Here is a 19739-nt window from a genome sequence, read left to right on the forward strand (position 1 = left end):
CATTGGCCGGGAGGAGAGCCACTCAAATACAGAATTACTCACATCCCAGGGGTCCATGAAGAGAATGAGGAGATGGGCGGGGTGGCATGCGATACCAGCTCAGCTGAGACCGTGAGACCTCGCAGCCTCCTGATCTCAGGCAGCATGGCAGCCGTGGAGCAGAGCAGAGCATGCAGACAGCTTGGAGACAGCCAAAGCGGGGAAGGGCTGCGTTGGTCTGGAAGAGGGAGTCGGTGGCTGTCTATCCTGGCGGAGGCAGGGTCGTGTTGCTGAATGCGGGGCCAGAGGCCAGGGAGTCTGCTAGAGTTGCTGAGCTGGGCCTGCTTCTGGCTTTGCTTGGGTTAGAGGAAAGTGGTGAAGATAAGAACGGCCCTCCTGGGTGAGACCGATGGTCCATCTAGGCCACTATCACGTCTTCTGACAGTAACCAATGCCAGGCGCTTCAGAGTCAATGGCCAGAGCAGGCAATCGTCAAGTGATCTATCCCTGTGTTGTCTTCTGAAGCTTGGTGCTTGTTTCAGGGGCTAACTCTCAGCCCAGACACACTCCAGGAGGGAGCGTTGGTGTTTGTGCCGAGGAGCGTGGCTGGGACTCGGACCCCCTTCCCCAGCTCTGGGTAGCAAGCCCCCCTCCCCCCCATTTCAGGCTGTGTCCAGCTTAAGGCCACAGAGCCCTTGCCTTTTTTTGCCCGGTGCCTGAGAGTCAGGCCAGCTGCGGGGAATTAGCTCAAGCGGCAGAGCGCTCGCTTTGCATGCGAGAGGTAGTGGGGGACGCTGCCCGCATTCTCCGAGCCGGTCAGCTAAGGGCTCCTGATGAGCGTGGTGGACGGGAGAGCCGGCCATCTGACTTTTGGCCTGGCTGCCCGTAGCGGTCAGGCCGAAAAATCAAAAGCCATCCTCCCCAGGCCCACAGCCACCCAGGGGCTCCTCTGCACCATCTTGCCTCCACGAGTGCCACACTCTGACCAGCTGAACCAGGCAAGCCACGGGAAGCTTCTCAAGGTCTTTCCCTGGTGTGGGCTTGGATGCGAAAAGCACCTGGCCGTTCATCAGCTGTTGCAAGAAGTGTGCAGAGTAGGAGTAGCGATGGGGCTGTAGCTTTCCACAGCATCTCAATTTGGGCAGCTTTCCATTCCCCTTTTCTGTGTAATGTCCCTCCCACGGGTTTCACTTGCGGAGCTGTACGACTCTGGCAGGGTGGCCATTTAGAAATCTTTTCCTTGCTTTTCTTTTTCACCTGGCCCCAGCCTTAGGACTGTTTGGGTATTTCAGTGTGTGTGTTTTCCCATTTGGAGGCATTTGGAAGTTTGGAAGGAGCCGAAAGAGGCGTCTTTTCACAAGCAAGTTGGCTTTCTGCACAGGTAGGGCCCTTGGCCGTAAAGCTTAGCTCCGTCAGTGCTTCTGCATGGGGTTCCTCCAGTGCCTCAAGAGCCCGTGCTAAACTCTCGGTGTGGGCGTTTGGCTTGCACCAGTCAGAGTGCCGTGCCTGCGTCTTCCCAGGGCCGGCTCCCGTGAGGCGCGCATAACTTGGGAGGAAAGGGGTAGAAGAGGAAGCAAGTGAAGCTGACTTTGAGTGGTGGTGTCCCTGGGCGGAGTGGTCCTCCTGCTCCTTCCTGTCGGAGGTGTGGGCTCGAGTGTGGGCTTGGGGGGTCTGGCTGTGGGCGGTGGGAGGATGGTGTCCAGGGAAGTCCCAAAGGTCACCCTGCGCCGGCGGAGTGTGAAGCCTCTCCCCTAGGTTGGGGTGCCGAGGATTAAGCCTTCCTCTGTGGCTTGGGCTGGGGAGCATGATCCGGCGTCGGGTCCATTTGGGTGGAGCTGGCAGCCGGCAAGAATTCGGGCCATCAGGTCAACCCTGTGTGGAAATGGGGGTGAGCCGGCAGGCCTGCGATTTTGGCTTCGCGGGCCGGGCAGCTCAAGCCTGGCCTCCTATGAGCCTGGAAGGCAGCCGGCCGGGCTCACCAGTCTCCTCCCCGGGCCCAAGTTCCTTTCAGGCAGCAGGTGGAGCAAGGAGCCCAGGGAGGAGAGCCCAAGGAGGTGTCCGGAGCCTCCTCCTGCCCAGCGCTTGCGCCCGCGCCCAGCAGGGCTCTTGCCTGCTCCCGGCCCACCTGGTTTTGGCCTCTGCCACCCCTAGCAGTCAGCCAAAAGACCAGAAACCACCCTCTCCCTCCTGCACCCCGAGTGGCCAGCATGGGGCTTGAACCCATGACCTGGGCGTTATTAGCACCACGCTCTAACCAGCTGAGCTAGCCGGCCTACGGGGTGCCCTCTCTTGCCTGACCCTTTTGGAAGGAGTCACCGGCTGGCGCGGGGAATGATGTGGCCTCCGTTATCGAATGGATGGATCGAGACACCACCTGCCAAGGTAGGGGAATTAGCTCAAGTGGTAGAGCGCTCGCTTCGCATGCGAGAGGCAGCGGGATCAATGCCCGCATTCTCCAGCGGCAAGGCAGCCCCGGGACCTTCTCTTGCCCTTCTTTTAGAAGCCATGGACAGTCAGCCAGCTCAGCTCCTCCAGTGGCCTCCATCCCTCTCCCCGCTTGGCCTCCCAAAAGGCCAGCCCTTGCGGAGCACAAAGCTCTTCCACCCCGGTGTGACGGAGCGATTCTGGCGGGACCCAACTGAGAGTGCCAAATCAGGACCAATTGCTCAAACAGGGCAGTTACAGCCCTAGGCTGGGGTTTTTCCACCTCTAAGGCAAACCAAACCAGCCAGACAAAAAGGACTTTGGTCTCACCCCACTGGCTTACCACAAGTCACACAAGCAATTTCCTTAGACACTCCAGTCTCCCAGTATCACCACCAGTGCACTCGTCCTGGGGATAAATGGTTATGAAAACCAACACCCCAATAAAAGAAAAAGGTTCTCTCAATCCCAAAGGACCAAGCCCCAGACCCAGGTCAATATACACATCAGATCTTACCCACAAATCACGCTGTTGCCAATCCTTTAGAATCTAAAATCTAAAGGTTTATTTACAAAGGGAAAAAGGTAGAGAAGAGAGGTAGAATTGGTTAAATGGAATCAATTACATACAGTAATGGCAAAGTTCTTAGTTCAGGCTTGCAGCAGTGATGGAGTAAACTGCAGGTTCAATTTAAGTCTCTGGAACATCCCCCGCTGGGATGGGTCCTCAGTCCCTGGTGTAGAGCTTCAGTTTTTAGCAAAGTCCTCCAGAGGTCAGAAGCAGGATTGAAGACAAGATGGAGATGAGGCATTGGCCTTATATAGACTTTTCCAGGTGTAAGAATCCCTTTGTCTTCACTGTGGAAATTTACAGCAAAATGGAGCCTAGAGTCACATGGGCCAGTCCTGCATACTTTGCTGAGTCACAAGGCGTGTCTGCCTTCTCTCCATGGGTCAATTAGTGTAGCCGATGGCCCTTTAATGGGCCATCAATCCAGCTATGCCGGGCTAACATCAGCTTGTCTGGGACACTTCCCAGAGGCAGAGCAGAATACAAACTATAGACATTACAGAGCCAATACTTATAACTTTAACTACAAATGATACAGACATATAGACAGCATAATTATAACCAGCAACCCATAATCTGGTTTTAGACACCTTAGATGACCCCTTTATCTAAGATTTGGTACCACTGCAGGACCTTGGTTGCAACCCATGTTCTATATGGTCCCAATTTATATCAATAACGTCACACCGGCCCGTCTCCCCCTTGCGCTGACTGGGAGGCTGGCGACAGCTGGGGGAAGTTAGCTCAAATGGAAGAGCATGGGAGAAGTAGTCAGACCCATACACACATTCTCCAGCCTGCTCTGCTCTGCTTTGCTCTGCTGTGCTGGGCTCTAGTGGGGGACCTGCACCTTTCTTTCTGAGCTCTCACTGGAGCACAATCCTTTCCTCCTCCCTCCCTGCTAGTCTACGCCAAGCTCATTGGCCGGGAGGGAGAGCCACTCAAATACAGAATTACTCACATCCCAGGGGTCCATGAAGAGAATGAGGAGATGGGCGGGGTGGCATGCGATACCAGCTCAGCTGAGACCGTGAGACCTCGCAGCCTCCTGATCTCAGGCAGCATGGCAGCCGTGGAGCAGAGCAGAGCATGCAGACAGCTTGGAGACAGCCAAAGCGGGGAAGGGCTGCGTTGGTCTGGAAGAGGGAGTCGGTGGCTGTCTATCCTGGCGGAGGCAGGGTCGTTTTGCTGTATGCTGGGCCAGAGGCCAGGAGTCTGCTAGAGTTGCTGAGCTGGGCCTGCTTCTGGCTTTGCTTGGGTTAGAGGAAAGTGGTGAAGATAAGAACGGCCCTCCTGGGTGAGACCGATGGTCCATCTAGGCCACTATCACGTCTTCTGACAGTAACCAATGCCAGGCGCTTCAGAGTCAATGGCCAGAGCAGGCAATCGTCAAGTGATCTATCCCTGTGTTGTCTTCTGAAGCTTGGTGCTTGTTTCAGGGGCTAACTCTCAGCCCAGACACACTCCAGGGAGGGAGCGTTGGTGTTTGTGCCGAGGAGCGTGGCTGGGACTCGGACCCCCTTCCCCAGCTCTGGGTAGCAAGCCCCCCTCCCCCCCATTTCAGGCTGTGTCCAGCTTAAGGCCACAGAGCCCTTGCCTTTTTTTGCCTGGTGCCTGAGAGTCAGGCCAGCTGCGGGGAATTAGCTAAAGCGGCAGAGCGCACGCTATGAATTCGAGAGGTAGTGGGGACGCTGCCCGCATTCTCCGAGCCGGTCAGCTAAGGGCTCCTGATGAGCGTGGTGGACGGGAGAGCCGGCCATCTGACTTTTGGCCTGGCTGCCCGTAGCGGTCAGGCCGAAAAATCAAAAGCCATCCTCCCCAGGCCCACAGCCACCCAGGGGCTCCTCTGCACCATCTTGCCTCCACGAGTGCCACACTCTGACCAGCTGAACCAGGCAAGCCACGGGAAGCTTCTCAAGGTCTTTCCTGGTGTGGGCTTGGATGCGAAAAGCACCTGGCCGTTCATCAGCTGTTGCAAGAAGTGTGCAGAGTAGGAGTAGCGATGGGGCTGTAGCTTTCCACAGCATCTCAATTTGGGCAGCTTTCCATTCCCCTTTTCTGTGTAATGTCCCTCCCACGGGTTTCACTTGCGGAGCTGTACGACTCTGGCAGGGTGGCCATTTAGAAATCTTTTCCTTGCTTTTCTTTTTCACCTGGCCCCAGCCTTAGGACTGTTTGGGTATTTCAGTGTGTGTGTTTTCCCATTTGGAGGCATTTGGAAGTTTGGAAGGAGCCGAAAGAGGCGTCTTTTCACAAGCAAGTTGGCTTTCTGCACAGGTAGGGCCCTTGGCCGTAAAGCTTAGCTCCGTCAGTGCTTCTGCATGGGGTTCCTCCAGTGCCTCAAGAGCCCGTGCTAAACTCTCGGTGTGGGCGTTTGGCTTGCACCAGTCAGAGTGCCGTGCCTGCGTCTTCCCAGGGCCGGCTCCCGTGAGGCGCGCATAACTTGGGAGGAAAGGGGTAGAAGAGGAAGCAAGTGAAGCTGACTTTGAGTGGTGGTGTCCCTGGGCGGAGTGGTCCTCCTGCTCCTTCCTGTCGGAGGTGTGGGCTCGAGTGTGGGCTTGGGGGGTCTGGCTGTGGGCGGTGGGAGGATGGTGTCCAGGGAAGTCCCAAAGGTCACCCTGCGCCGGCGGAGTGTGAAGCCTCTCCCCTAGGTTGGGGTGCCGAGGATTAAGCCTTCCTCTGTGGCTTGGGCTGGGGAGCATGATCCGGCGTCGGGTCCATTTGGGTGGAGCTGGCAGCCGGCAAGAATTCGGGCCATCAGGTCAACCCTGTGTGGAAATGGGGGTGAGCCGGCAGGCCTGCGATTTTGGCTTGCGGGCCGGGCAGCTCAAGCCTGGCCTCCTATGAGCCTGGAAGGCAGCCGGCCGGGCTCACCAGTCTCCTCCCCGGGCCCAAGTTCCTTTCAGGCAGCAGGTGGAGCAAGGAGCCCAGGGAGGAGAGCCCAAGGAGGTGTCCGGAGCCTCCTCCTGCCCGGCGCTTGCGCCCGCGCCCAGCAGGGCTCTTGCCTGCTCCCGGCCCACCTGGTTTTGGCCTCTGCCACCCCTAGCAGTCAGCCAAAAGACCAGAAGCCACCCTCTCCCTCCTGCACCCCGAGTGGCCAGCATGGGGCTTGAACCCATGACCTTGGCGTTATTAGCACCACGCTCTAACCAGCTGAGCTAGCCGGCCTACGGGGTGCCCTCTTGCCTGACCCTTTTGGAAGGAGTCACCGGCTGGCGCGGGGAATGATGTGGCCTCCGTTATCGAATGGATGGATCGAGACACCACCTGCCAAGGTAGGGGAATTAGCTCAAGTGGTAGAGCGCTCGCTTCGCATGCGAGAGGCAGCGGGATCAATGCCCGCATTCTCCAGCGGCAAGGCAGCCCCGGGACCTTCTCTTGCCCTTCTTTTAGAAGCCATGGACAGTCAGCCAGCTCAGCTCCTCCAGTGGCCTCCATCCCTCTCCCCGCTTGGCCTCCCAAAAGGCCAGCCCTTGCGGAGCACAAAGCTCTTCCACCCCGGTGACGGAGCGATTCTGGCGGGACCCAACTGAGAGTGCCAAATCAGGACCAATTGCTCAAACAGGGCAGTTACAGCCCTAGGCTGGGGTTTTTCCACCTCTAAGGCAAACCAAACCAGCCAGACAAAAAGGACTTTGGTCTCACCCCACTGGCTTACCACAAGTCACACAAGCAATTTCCTTAGACACTCCAGTCTCCCAGTATCACCACCAGTGCACTCGTCCTGGGGATAAATGGTTATGAAAACCAACACCCCAATAAAAGAAAAAGGTTCTCTCAATCCCAAAGGACCAAGCCCCAGACCCAGGTCAATATACACATCAGATCTTACCCACAAATCACGCTGTTGCCAATCCTTTAGAATCTAAAATCTAAAGGTTTATTTACAAAGGGAAAAAGGTAGAGAAGAGAGGTAGAATTGGTTAAATGGAATCAATTACATACAGTAATGGCAAAGTTCTTAGTTCAGGCTTGCAGCAGTGATGGAGTAAACTGCAGGTTCAATTTAAGTCTCTGGAACATCCCCCGCTGGGATGGGTCCTCAGTCCCTGGTGTAGAGCTTCAGTTTTTAGCAAAGTCCTCCAGAGGTCAGAAGCAGGATTGAAGACAAGATGGAGATGAGGCATTGGCCTTATATAGACTTTTCCAGGTGTAAGAATCCCTTTGTCTTCACTGTGGAAATTTACAGCAAAATGGAGCCTAGAGTCACATGGGCCAGTCCCTGCATACTTTGCTGAGTCACAAGGCGTGTCTGCCTTCTCTCCATGGGTCAATTGTGTAGCCGATGGCCCTTTAATGGGCCATCAATCCAGCTATGCCGGGCTAACATCAGCTTGTCTGGGACACTTCCCAGAGGCAGAGCAGAATACAAACTATAGACATTACAGAGCCAATACTTATAACTTTAACTACAAATGATACAGACATATAGACAGCATAATTATAACCAGCAACCCATAATCTGGTTTTAGACACCTTAGATGACCCCTTTATCTAAGATTTGGTACCACTGCAGGACCTTGGTTGCAACCCATGTTCTATATGGTCCCAATTTATATCAATAACGTCACACCCGGCCCTTCTCCTTTGCGCTGACTGGGAGGCTGGTGACAGCTGGGGAAGTTAGCTCAAATGGAAGAGCATGGGAGAAGTAGTCAGACCCATACACACATTCTCCAGCCTGCTCTGCTCTGCTTTGCTCTGCTGTGCTGGGCTCTAGTGGGGGACCTGCACCTTTCTTTCTGAGCTCTCACTGGAGCACAATCCTTTCCTCCTCCCTCCCTGCTAGTCTACGCCAAGCTCATTGGCCGGGAGGAGAGCCACTCACATACAGAAGTACTCACATCCCAGGGGTCCATGAAGAGAATGAGGAGATGGGCGGGGTGGCATGCGATACCAGCTCAGCTGAGACCGTGAGACCTCGCAGCCTCCTGATCTCAGGCAGCATGGCAGCCGTGGAGCAGAGCAGAGCATGCAGACAGCTTGGAGACAGCCAAAGCGGGGAAGGGCTGCGTTGGTCTGGAAGAGGGAGTCGGTGGCTGTCTATCCTGGCGGAGGCAGGGTCGTTTTGCTGTATGCTGGGCCAGAGGCCAGGAGTCTGCTAGAGTTGCTGAGCTGGGCCTGCTTCTGGCTTTGCTTGGGTTAGAGGAAAGTGGTGAAGATAAGAACGGCCCTCCTGGGTGAGACCGATGGTCCATCTAGGCCACTATCACGTCTTCTGACAGTAACCAATGCCAGGCGCTTCAGAGTCAATGGCCAGAGCAGGCAATCGTCAAGTGATCTATCCCTGTGTTGTCTTCTGAAGCTTGGTGCTTGTTTCAGGGGCTAACTCTCAGCCCAGACACACTCCAGGGAGGGAGCGTTGGTGTTTGTGCCGAGGAGCGTGGCTGGGACTCGGACCCCTTCCCAGCTCTGGGTAGCAAGCCCCCCTTCCCCCCCATTTCAGGCTGTGTCCAGCTTAAGGCCACAGAGCCCTTGCCTTTTTTTGCCCGGGGCCTGAGAGTCAGGCCAGCTGCGGGGAATTAGCTCAAGCGGCAGAGCGCTCGCTGCATGCGAGAGGTAGTGGGGACGCTGCCCGCATTCTCCGAGCCGGTCAGCTAAGGGCTCCTGATGAGCGTGGTGGACGGGAGAGCCGGCCATCTGACTTTTGGCCTGGCTGCCCGTAGCGGTCAGGCCGAAAAATCAAAAGCCATCCTCCCCAGGCCCACAGCCACCCAGGGGCTCCTCTGCACCATCTTGCCTCCACGAGTGCCACACTCTGACCAGCTGAACCAGGCAAGCCACGGGAAGCTTCTCAAGGTCTTTCCTGGTGTGGGCTTGGATGAAAAGCACCTGGCCGTTCATCAGCTGTTGCAAGAAGTGTGCAGAGTAGGAGTAGCGATGGGGCTGTAGCTTTCACAGCATCTCAATTTGGGCAGCTTTCCATTCCCCTTTTCTGTGTAATGTCCCTCCCACGGGTTTCACTTGCGGAGCTGTACGACTCTGGCAGGGTGGCCATTTAGAAATCTTTTCCTTGCTTTTCTTTTTCACCTGGCCCCAGCCTTAGGACTGTTTGGGTATTTCAGTGTGTGTGTTTTCCCATTTGGAGGCATTTGGAAGTTTGGAAGGGGAGCCGAAAGAGGCGTCTTTTTCACAAGCAAGTTGGCTTTCTGCACAGGTAGGGCCCTTGGCCGTAAAGCTTAGCTCCGTCAGTGCTTCTGCATGGGGTTCCTCCAGTGCCTCAAGAGCCCGTGCTAAACTCTCGGTGTGGGCGTTTGGCTTGCACCAGTCAGAGTGCCGTGCCTGCGTCTTCCCAGGGCCGGCTCCGTGAGGCGCATAACTTGGGAGGAAAGGGGTAGAAGAGGAAGCAAGTGAAGCTGACTTTGAGTGGTGGTGTCCCTGGGCGGAGTGGTCCTCCTGCTCCTTCCTGTCGGAGGTGTGGGCTCGAGTGTGGGCTTGGGGGGTCTGGCTGTGGGCGGTGGGAGGATGGTGTCCAGGGAAGTCCCAAAGGTCACCCTGCGCCGGCGAAGTGTGAAGCCTCTCCCCTAGGTTGGGGTGCCGAGGATTAAGCCTTCCTCTGTGGCTTGGGCTGGGGAGCATGATCCGGCGTCGGGTCCATTTGGGTGGAGCTGGCAGCCGGCAAGAATTCGGGCCATCAGGTCAACCCTGTGTGGAAATGGGGGTGAGCCGGCAGGCCTGCGATTTTGGCTTCGCGGGCCGGGCAGCTCAAGCCTGGCCTCCTATGAGCCTGGAAGGCAGCCGGCCGGGCTCACCAGTCTCCTCCCCGGGCCCAAGTTCCTTTCAGGCAGCAGGTGGAGCAAGGAGCCCAGGGAGGAGAGCCCAAGGAGGTGTCCGGAGCCTCCTCCTGCCCAGCGCTTGCGCCCGCGCCCAGCAGGGCTCTTGCCTGCTCCCGGCCCACCTGGTTTTGGCCTCTGCCACCCCTAGCAGTCAGCCAAAAGACCAGAAGCCACCCTCTCCCTCCTGCACCCCGAGTGGCCAGCATGGGGCTTGAACCCATGACCTTGGCGTTATTAGCACCACGCTCTAACCAGCTGAGCTAGCCGGCCTACGGGTGCCCTCTTGCCTGACCCTTTGGAAGGAGTCACCGGCTGGCGCGGGAATGATGTGGCCTCCGTTATCGAATGGATGGATCGAGACACCACCTGCCAAGGTAGGGAATTAGCTCAAGTGGTAGAGCGCTCGCCGCATGCGAGAGGCAGCGGGATCAATGCCCGCATTCTCCAGCGGCAAGGCAGCCCGGGACCTTCTCTTGCCCTTCTTTAGAAGCCATGGACAGTCAGCCAGCTCAGCTCCTCCAGTGGCCTCCATCCCTCGCCCCGCTTGGCCTCCCAAAAGGCCAGCCCTTGCGGAGCACAAAGCTCTTCCACCCCGGTGTGACGGAGCGATTCTGGCGGGACCCAACTGAGAGTGCCAAATCAGGACCAATTGCTCAAACAGGGCAGTTACAGCCCTAGGCTGGGGTTTTTCCACCTCTAAGGCAAACCAAACCAGCCAGACAAAAAGGACTTTGGTCTCACCCCACTGGCTTACCACAAGTCACACAAGCAATTTCCTTAGACACTCCAGTCTCCCAGTATCACCACCAGTGCACTCGTCCTGGGGATAAATGGTTATGAAAACCAACACCCCAATAAAAGAAAAAGGTTCTCTCAATCCCAAAGGACCAAGCCCCAGACCCAGGTCAATATACACATCAGATCTTACCCACAAATCACGCTGTTGCCAATCCTTTAGAATCTAAAATCTAAAGGTTTATTTACAAAGGGAAAAAGGTAGAGAAGAGAGGTAGAATTGGTTAAATGGAATCAATTACATACAGTAATGGCAAAGTTCTTAGTTCAGGCTTGCAGCAGTGATGGAGTAAACTGCAGGTTCAATTTAAGTCTCTGGAACATCCCCCGCTGGGATGGGTCCTCAGTCCCTGGTGTAGAGCTTCAGTTTTTAGCAAAGTCCATCAAGAGGTCAGAAGCAGGATTGAAGACAAGATGGAGATGAGGCATTGGCCTTATATAGACTTTTCCAGGTGTAAGAATCCCTTTGTCTTCACTGTGGAAATTTACAGCAAAATGGAGCCTAGAGTCACATGGGCCAGTCCCTGCATACTTTGCTGAGTCACAAGGCGTGTCTGCCTTCTCTCCATGGGTCAATTGTGTAGCCGATGGCCCTTTAATGGGCCATCAATCCAGCTATGCCGGGCTAACATCAGCTTGTCTGGGACACTTCCCAGAGGCAGAGCAGAATACAAACTATAGACATTACAGAGCCAATACTTATAACTTTAACTACAAATGATACAGACATATAGACAGCATAATTATAACCAGCAACCCATAATCTGGTTTTAGACACCTTAGATGACCCCCTTTATCTAAGATTTGGTACCACTGCAGGACCTTGGTTGCAACCCATGTTCTATATGGTCCCAATTTATATCAATAACGTCACACCCGGCCCTTCTCCCCTTTGCGCTGACTGGGAGGCTGGTGACAGCTGGGGGAAGTTAGCTCAAATGGAAGAGCATGGGAGAAGTAGTCAGACCCATACACACATTCTCCAGCCTGCTCTGCTCTGCTTTGCTCTGCTGTGCTGGGCTCTAGTGGGGGACCTGCACCTTTCTTTCTGAGCTCTCACTGGAGCACAATCCCTTTCCTCCTCCCTCCCTGCTAGTCTACGCCAAGCTCATTGGCCGGGAGGGAGAGCCACTCAAATACAGAATTACTCACATCCCAGGGGTCCATGAAGAGAATGAGGAGATGGGCGGGGTGGCATGCGATACCAGCTCAGCTGAGACCGTGAGACCTCGCAGCCTCCTGATCTCAGGCAGCATGGCAGCCGTGGAGCAGAGCAGAGCATGCAGACAGCTTGGAGACAGCCAAAGCGGGGAAGGGCTGCGTTGGTCTGGAAGAGGGAGTCGGTGGCTGTCTATCCTGGCGGAGGCAGGGTCGTTTTGCTGTATGCTGGGCCAGAGGCCAGGAGTCTGCTAGAGTTGCTGAGCTGGGCCTGCTTCTGGCTTTGCTTGGGTTAGAGGAAAGTGGTGAAGATAAGAACGGCCCTCCTGGGTGAGACCGATGGTCCATCTAGGCCACTATCACGTCTTCTGACAGTAACCAATGCCAGGCGCTTCAGAGTCAATGGCCAGAGCAGGCAATCGTCAAGTGATCTATCCCTGTGTTGTCTTCTGAAGCTTGGTGCTTGTTTCAGGGCTAACTCTCAGCCCAGACACACTCCAGGGAGGGAGCGTTGGTGTTTGTGCCGAGGAGCGTGGCTGGGACTCGGACCCCCTTCCCCAGCTCTGGGTAGCAAGCCCCCCTCCCCCCCATTTCAGGCTGTGTCCAGCTTAAGGCCACAGAGCCCTTGCCTTTTTTTGCCCGGTGCCTGAGAGTCAGGCCAGCTGCGGGGAATTAGCTCAAGCGGCAGAGCGCTCGCTTTGCATGCGAGAGGTAGTGGGGGACGCTGCCCGCATTCTCCGAGCCGGTCAGCTAAGGGCTCCTGATGAGCGTGGTGGACGGGAGAGCCGGCCATCTGACTTTTGGCCTGGCTGCCCGTAGCGGTCAGGCCGAAAAATCAAAAGCCATCCTCCCCAGGCCCACAGCCACCCAGGGGCTCCTCTGCACCATCTTGCCTCCACGAGTGCCACACTCTGACCAGCTGAACCAGGCAAGCCACGGGAAGCTTCTCAAGGTCTTTCCCTGGTGTGGGCTTGGATGCGAAAAGCACCTGGCCGTTCATCAGCTGTTGCAAGAAGTGTGCAGAGTAGGAGTAGCGATGGGGCTGTAGCTTTCCACAGCATCTCAATTTGGGCAGCTTTCCATTCCCCTTTTCTGTGTAATGTCCCTCCCACGGGTTTCACTTGCGGAGCTGTACGACTCTGGCAGGGTGGCCATTTAGAAATCTTTTCCTTGCTTTTCTTTTTCACCTGGCCCCAGCCTTAGGACTGTTTGGGTATTTCAGTGTGTGTGTTTTCCCATTTGGAGGCATTTGGAAGTTTGGAAGGGGAGCCGAAAGAGGCGTCTTTTTCACAAGCAAGTTGGCTTTCTGCACAGGTAGGGCCCTTGGCCGTAAAGCTTAGCTCCGTCAGTGCTTCTGCATGGGGTTCCTCCAGTGCCTCAAGAGCCCGTGCTAAACTCTCGGTGTGGGCGTTTGGCTTGCACCAGTCAGAGTGCCGTGCCTGCGTCTTCCCAGGGCCGGCTCCCATGAGGCGCATAACTTGGGAGGAAAGGGGTAGAAGAGGAAGCAAGTGAAGCTGACTTTGAGTGGTGGTGTCCCTGGGCGGAGTGGTCCTCCTGCTCCTTCCTGTCGGAGGTGTGGGCTCGAGTGTGGGCTTGGGGGGTCTGGCTGTGGGCGGTGGGAGGATGGTGTCCAGGAAGTCCCAAAGGTCACCCTGCGCCGGCGGAGTGTGAAGCCTCTCCCTAGGTTGGGGTGCCGAGGATTAAGCCTTCCTCTGTGGCTTGGGCTGGGAGCATGATCCGGCGTCGGGTCCATTTGGGTGGAGCTGGCAGCCGGCAAGAATTCGGGCCATCAGGTCAACCCTGTGTGGAAATGGGGTGAGCCGGCAGGCCTGCGATTTTGGCCGCGGGCCGGGCAGCTCAAGCCTGGCCTCCTATGAGCCTGGAAGGCAGCCGGCCGGGCTCACCAGTCTCCTCCCGGGCCCAAGTTCCTTTCAGGCAGCAGGTGGAGCAAGGAGCCCAGGAGGAGAGCCCAAGGAGGTGTCCGGGCCTCCTCCTGCCCGGCGCTTGCGTCCGCGCCCAGCAGGGCTCTTGCCTGCTCCCGGCCCACCTGGTTTTGGCCTCTGCCACCCCTAGCAGTCAGCCAAAAGACCAGAAGCCACCCTCTCCCTCCTGCACCCCGAGTGGCCAGCATGGGGCTTGAACCCATGACCTTGGCGTTATTAGCACCACGCTCTAACCAGCTGAGCTAGCCGGCCTACGGGTGCCCTCTCTGCCTGACCCTTTTGGAAGGAGTCACCGGCTGGCGCGGGAATGATGTGGCCTCCGTTATCGAATGGATGGATCGAGACACCACCTGCCAAGGTAGGGGAATTAGCTCAAGTGGTAGGCGCTCGCCGCATGCGAGAGGCAGCGGGATCAATGCCCGCATTCTCCAGCGGCAAGGCAGCCCCGGGACCTTCTCTTGCCCTTCTTTTAGAAGCCATGGACAGTCAGCCAGCTCAGCTCCTCCAGTGGCCTCCATCCCTCTCCCCGCTTGGCCTCCCAAAGGCCAGCCCTTGCGAGCACAAAGCTCTTCCACCCCGGTGTGACGGAGCGATTCTGGCGGGACCCAACTGAGAGTGCCAAATCAGGACCAATTGCTCAAACAGGGCAGTTACAGCCCTAGGCTGGGGTTTTTCCACCTCTAAGGCAAACCAAACCAGCCAGACAAAAAGGACTTTGGTCTCACCCCACTGGCTTACCACAAGTCACACAAGCAATTTCCTTAGACACTCCAGTCTCCCAGTATCACCACCAGTGCACTCGTCCTGGGGATAAATGGTTATGAAAACCAACACCCCAATAAAAGAAAAAGGTTCTCTCAATCCCAAAGGACCAAGCCCCAGACCCAGGTCAATATACACATCAGATCTTACCCACAAATCACGCTGTTGCCAATCCTTTAGAATCTAAAATCTAAAGGTTTATTTACAAAGGGAAAAAGGTAGAGAAGAGAGGTAGAATTGGTTAAATGGAATCAATTACATACAGTAATGGCAAAGTTCTTAGTTCAGGCTTGCAGCAGTGATGGAGTAAACTGCAGGTTCAATTTAAGTCTCTGGAACATCCCCCGCTGGGATGGGTCCTCAGTCCCTGGTGTAGAGCTTCAGTTTTTAGCAAAGTCCCTCCAGAGGTCAGAAGCAGGATTGAAGACAAGATGGAGATGAGGCATTGGCCTTATATAGACTTTTCCAGGTGTAAGAATCCCTTTGTCTTCACTGTGGAAATTTACAGCAAAATGGAGCCTAGAGTCACATGGGCCAGTCCTGCATACTTTGCTGAGTCACAAGGCGTGTCTGCCTTCTCTCCATGGGTCAATTGTGTAGCCGATGGCCCTTTAATGGGCCATCAATCCAGCTATGCCGGGCTAACATCAGCTTGTCTGGGACACTTCCCAGAGGCAGAGCAGAATACAAACTATAGACATTACAGAGCCAATACTTATAACTTTAACTACAAATGATACAGACATATAGACAGCATAATTATAACCAGCAACCCATAATCTGGTTTTAGACACCTTAGATGACCCCTTTATCTAAGATTTGGTACCAATGCAGTACCGTGGTTCCAACCAATGTTCTATAAGTTCCCAATTTATATCAATAACGTCACACCCGGCCCTTCTCCCCTTTGCGCTGACTGGGAGGCTGGCGACAGCTGGGGGAAGTTAGCTCAAATGGAAGAGCATGGGAGAAGTAGTCAGACCCATACACACATTCTCCAGCCTGCTCTGCTCTGCTTTGCTCTGCTGTGCTGGGCTCTAGTGGGGGACCTGCACCTTTCTTTCTGAGCTCTCACTGGAGCACAATCCCTTTCCTCCTCCCTCCCTGCGAGTCGACGCCCAGCTCCGTGGCCGGGAGGAGAGCCACTCAAATACAGAATTACTCACATCCCAGGGGTCCATGAAGAGAATGAGGAGATGGGCGGGGTGGCATGCGATACCAGCTCAGCTGAGACCGTGAGACCTCGCAGCCTCCTGATCTCAGGCAGCATGGCAGCCGTGGAGCAGAGCAGAGCATGCAGACAGCTTGGAGACAGCCAAAGCGGGGAAGGGCTGCGTTGGTCTGGAAGAGGAGTCGGTGGCTGTCTATCCTGGCGGAGGCAGGGTCGTTTTGCTGTATGCTGGGCCAGAGGCCAGGGAGTCTGCTAGAGTTGCTGAGCTGGGCCTGCTTCTGGCTTTGCTTGGGTTAGAGGAAAGTGGTGAAGATAAGAACGGCCCTCCTGGGTGAGACCGATGGTCCATCTAGGCCACTATCACGTCTTCTGACAGTAACCAATGCCAGGCGCTTCAGAGTCAATGGCCAGAGCAGGCAATCGTCAAGTGATCTATCCCTGTGTTGTCTTCTGAAGCTTGGTGCTTGTTTCAGGGGCTAACTCTCAGCCCAGACACACTCCAGGGAGGGAGCGTTGGTGTTTGTGCCGAGGAGCGTGGCTGGGACTCGGACCCCCTTCCCCAGCTCTGGGTAGCAAGCCCCCCTCCCCCCCATTTCAGGCTGTGTCCAGCTTAAGGCCACAGAGCCCTTGCCTTTTTTTGCCCGGTGCCTGAGAGTCAGGCCAGCTGCGGGGAATTAGCTCAAGCGGCAGGCGCTCGCTTTGCATGCGAGAGGTAGTGGGGACGCTGCCCGCAGTCTCCGAGCCGGTCAGCTAAGGGCTCCTGATGAGCGTGGTGGACGGGAGAGCCGGCCATCTGACTTTTGGCCTGGCTGCCCGTAGCGGTCAGGCCGAAAAATCAAAAGCCATCCTCCCCAGGCCCACAGCCACCCAGGGCTCCTCTGCACCATCTTGCCTCCACGAGTGCCACACTCTGACCAGCTGAACCAGGCAAGCCACGGGAAGCTTCTCAAGGTCTTTCCCTGGTGTGGGCTTGGATGCGAAAAGCACCTGGCCATTCATCAGCTGTTGCAAGAAGTGTGCAGAGTAGGAGTAGCGATGGGGCTGTAGCTTTCCACAGCATCTCAATTTGGGCAGCTTTCCATTCCCTTTTCTGTGTAATGTCCCTCCCACGGGTTTCACTTGCGGAGCTGTACGACTCTGGCAGGGTGGCCATTTAGAAATCTTTTCCTTGCTTTTCTTTTCACCTGGCCCCAGCCTTAGGACTGTTTGGGTATTTCAGTGTGTGTGTTTTCCCATTTGGAGGCATTTGGAAGTTTGGAAGGAGCCGAAAGAGGCGTCTTTTTCACAAGCAAGTTGGCTTTCTGCACAGGTAGGGCCCTTGGCCGTAAAGCTTAGCTCCGTCAGTGCTTCTGCATGGGGTTCCTCCAGTGCCTCAAGAGCCCGTGCTAAACTCTCGGTGTGGGCGTTTGGCTTGCACCAGTCAGAGTGCCGTGCCTGCGTCTTCCCAGGGCCGGCTCCGTGAGCGCGCATAACTTGGGAGGAAAGGGGTAGAAGAGGAAGCAAGTGAAGCTGACTTTGAGTGGTGGTGTCCCTGGGCGGAGTGGTCCTCCTGCTCCTTCCTGTCGGAGGTGTGGGCTCGAGTGTGGGCTTGGGGGGTCTGGCTGTGGGCGGTGGGAGGATGGTGTCCAGGAAGTCCCAAAGGTCACCCTGCGCCGGCGGAGTGTGAAGCCTCTCCCCTAGGGTGGGGTGCGGAGGATTAAGCCTTCCTCTGTGGCTTGGGCTGGGGAGCATGATCCGGCGTCGGGTCCATTTGGGTGGAGCTGGCAGCCGGCAAGAATTCGGGCCATCAGGTCAACCCTGTGTGGAAATGGGGGTGAGCCGGCAGGCCTGCGATTTTGGCCGCGGGCCGGGCAGCTCAAGCCTGGCCTCCTATGAGCCTGGAAGGCAGCCGGCCGGGCTCACCAGTCTCCTCCCCGGGCCCAAGTTCCTTTCAGGCAGCAGGTGGAGCAAGGAGCCCAGGGAGGAGAGCCCAAGGAGGTGTCCGGAGCCTCCTCCTGCCCAGCGCTTGCGCCCGCGCCCAGCAGGGCTCTTGCCTGCTCCCGGCCCACCTGGTTTTGGCCTCTGCCACCCCTAGCAGTCAGCCAAAAGACCAGAAGCCACCCTCTCCCTCCTGCACCCCGAGTGGCCAGCATGGGGCTTGAACCCATGACCTTGGCGTTATTAGCACCACGCTCTAACCAGCTGAGCTAGCCGGCCTACGGGGTGCCCTCTCTTGCCTGACCCTTTTGGAAGGAGTCACCGGCTGGCGCGGGGAATGATGTGGCCTCCGTTATCGAATGGATGGATCGAGACACCACCTGCCAAGGTAGGGAATTAGCTCAAGTGGTAGGCGCTCGCCGCATGCGAGAGGCAGCGGGATCAATGCCCGCATTCTCCAGCGGCAAGGCAGCCCCGGGACCTTCTCTTGCCCTTCTTTTAGAAGCCATGGACAGTCAGCCAGCTCAGCTCCTCCAGTGGCCTCCATCCCTCTCCCCGCTTGGCCTCCCAAAAGGCCAGCCCTTGCGGAGCACAAAGCTCTTCCACCCCGGTGTGACGGAGCGATTCTGGCGGGACCCAACTGAGAGTGCCAAATCAGGACCAATTGCTCAAACAGGGCAGTTACAGCCCTAGGCTGGGGTTTTTCCACCTCTAAGGCAAACCAAACCAGCCAGACAAAAGGACTTTGGTCTCACCCCACTGGCTTACCACAAGTCACACAAGCAATTTCCTTAGACACTCCAGTCTCCCAGTATCACCACCAGTGCACTCGTCCTGGGGATAAATGGTTATGAAAACCAACACCCCAATAAAAGAAAAAGGTTCTCTCAATCCCAAAGGACCAAGCCCCAGACCCAGGTCAATATACACATCAGATCTTACCCACAAATCACGCTGTTGCCAATCCTTTAGAATCTAAAATCTAAAGGTTTATTTACAAAGGGAAAAGGTAGAGAAGAGAGGTAGAATTGGTTAAATGGAATCAATTACATACAGTAATGGCAAAGTTCTTAGTTCAGGCTTGCAGCAGTGATGGAGTAAACTGCAGGTTCAATTTAAGTCTCTGGAACATCCCCCGCTGGGATGGGTCCTCAGTCCCTGGTGTAGAGCTTCAGTTTTTAGCAAAGTCCCTCCAGAGGTCAGAAGCAGGATTGAAGACAAGATGGAGATGAGGCATTGGCCTTATATAGACTTTTCCAGGTGTAAGAATCCCTTTGTCTTCACTGTGGAAATTTACAGCAAAATGGAGCCTAGAGTCACATGGTCCAGTCCATTAATACATTGCTGAGTCACAAGGCGTGTCTGCCTTCTCTCCATGGGTCAATTGTGTAGCCGATGGCCCTTTAATGGGCCATCAATCCAGCTATGCCGGGCTAACATCAGCTTGTCTGGGACACTTCCCAGAGGCAGAGCAGAATACAAACTATAGACATTACAGAGCCAATACTTATAACTTTAACTACAAATGATACAGACATATAGACAGCATAATTATAACCAGCAACCCATAATCTGGTTTTAGACACCTTAGATGACCCCCTTTATCTAAGATTTGGTACCACTGCAGGACCTTGGTTGCAACCCATGTTCTATATGGTCCCAATTTATATCAATAACGTCACACCCGGCCCTTCTCCCCCTTGCGCTGACTGGGAGGCTGGCGACAGCTGGGGGAAGTTAGCTCAAATGGAAGAGCATGGGAGAAGTAGTCAGACCCATACACACATTCTCCAGCCTGCTCTGCTCTGCTTTGCTCTGCTGTGCTGGGCTCTAGTGGGGGACCTGCACCTTTCTTTCTGAGCTCTCACTGGAGCACAATCCTTTCCTCCTCCCTCCCTGCTAGTCTCGCCAAGCTCATTGGCCGGGAGGAGAGCCACTCAAATACAGAATTACTCACATCCCAGGGGTCCATGAAGAGAATGAGGAGATGGGCGGGGTGGCATGCGATACCAGCTCAGCTGAGACCGTGAGACCTCGCAGCCTCCTGATCTCAGGCAGCATGGCAGCCGTGGAGCAGAGCAGAGCATGCAGACAGCTTGGAGACAGCCAAAGCGGGGAAGGGCTGCGTTGGTCTGGAAGAGGAGTCGGTGGCTGTCTATCCTGGCGGAGGCAGGGTCGTTTTGCTGTATGCTGGGCCAGAGGCCAGGAGTCTGCTAGAGTTGCTGAGCTGGGCCTGCTTCTGG

General features: G+C 55.8%; 7 non-coding genes across 7 annotated transcripts; 2 read left to right on the forward strand and 5 right to left on the reverse strand.

The window, feature by feature from the left end:
* Nucleotides 1-2178: 2178 nt before the first annotated feature.
* TRNAI-AAU lies at nucleotides 2179-2252 on the reverse strand. The gene has a single exon. It is a non-coding gene; the product is annotated as a tRNA-Ile (tRNA).
* Nucleotides 2253-2364: 112 nt separating this feature from the next.
* Nucleotides 2365-2437, forward strand: TRNAA-CGC. Its single transcript has one exon. It is a non-coding gene; the product is annotated as a tRNA-Ala (tRNA).
* A 3631-nt stretch (nucleotides 2438-6068) lies between these two features.
* TRNAI-AAU lies at nucleotides 6069-6142 on the reverse strand. The gene has a single exon. It is a non-coding gene; the product is annotated as a tRNA-Ile (tRNA).
* Nucleotides 6143-6252: 110 nt separating this feature from the next.
* Nucleotides 6253-6325, forward strand: TRNAA-CGC. The gene has a single exon. It is a non-coding gene; the product is annotated as a tRNA-Ala (tRNA).
* Nucleotides 6326-9946: 3621 nt separating this feature from the next.
* Nucleotides 9947-10020, reverse strand: TRNAI-AAU. Its single transcript has one exon. It is a non-coding gene; the product is annotated as a tRNA-Ile (tRNA).
* Nucleotides 10021-13824: 3804 nt separating this feature from the next.
* TRNAI-AAU lies at nucleotides 13825-13898 on the reverse strand. Its single transcript has one exon. It is a non-coding gene; the product is annotated as a tRNA-Ile (tRNA).
* Nucleotides 13899-17701: 3803 nt separating this feature from the next.
* Nucleotides 17702-17775, reverse strand: TRNAI-AAU. The gene has a single exon. It is a non-coding gene; the product is annotated as a tRNA-Ile (tRNA).
* Nucleotides 17776-19739: the final 1964 nt, after the last annotated feature.

The sequence above is a fragment of the Mauremys reevesii genome, linkage group 12, assembly GCF_016161935.1.
Source record: "Mauremys reevesii isolate NIE-2019 linkage group 12, ASM1616193v1, whole genome shotgun sequence".
NCBI lineage: Eukaryota > Metazoa > Chordata > Testudines > Geoemydidae > Mauremys > Mauremys reevesii.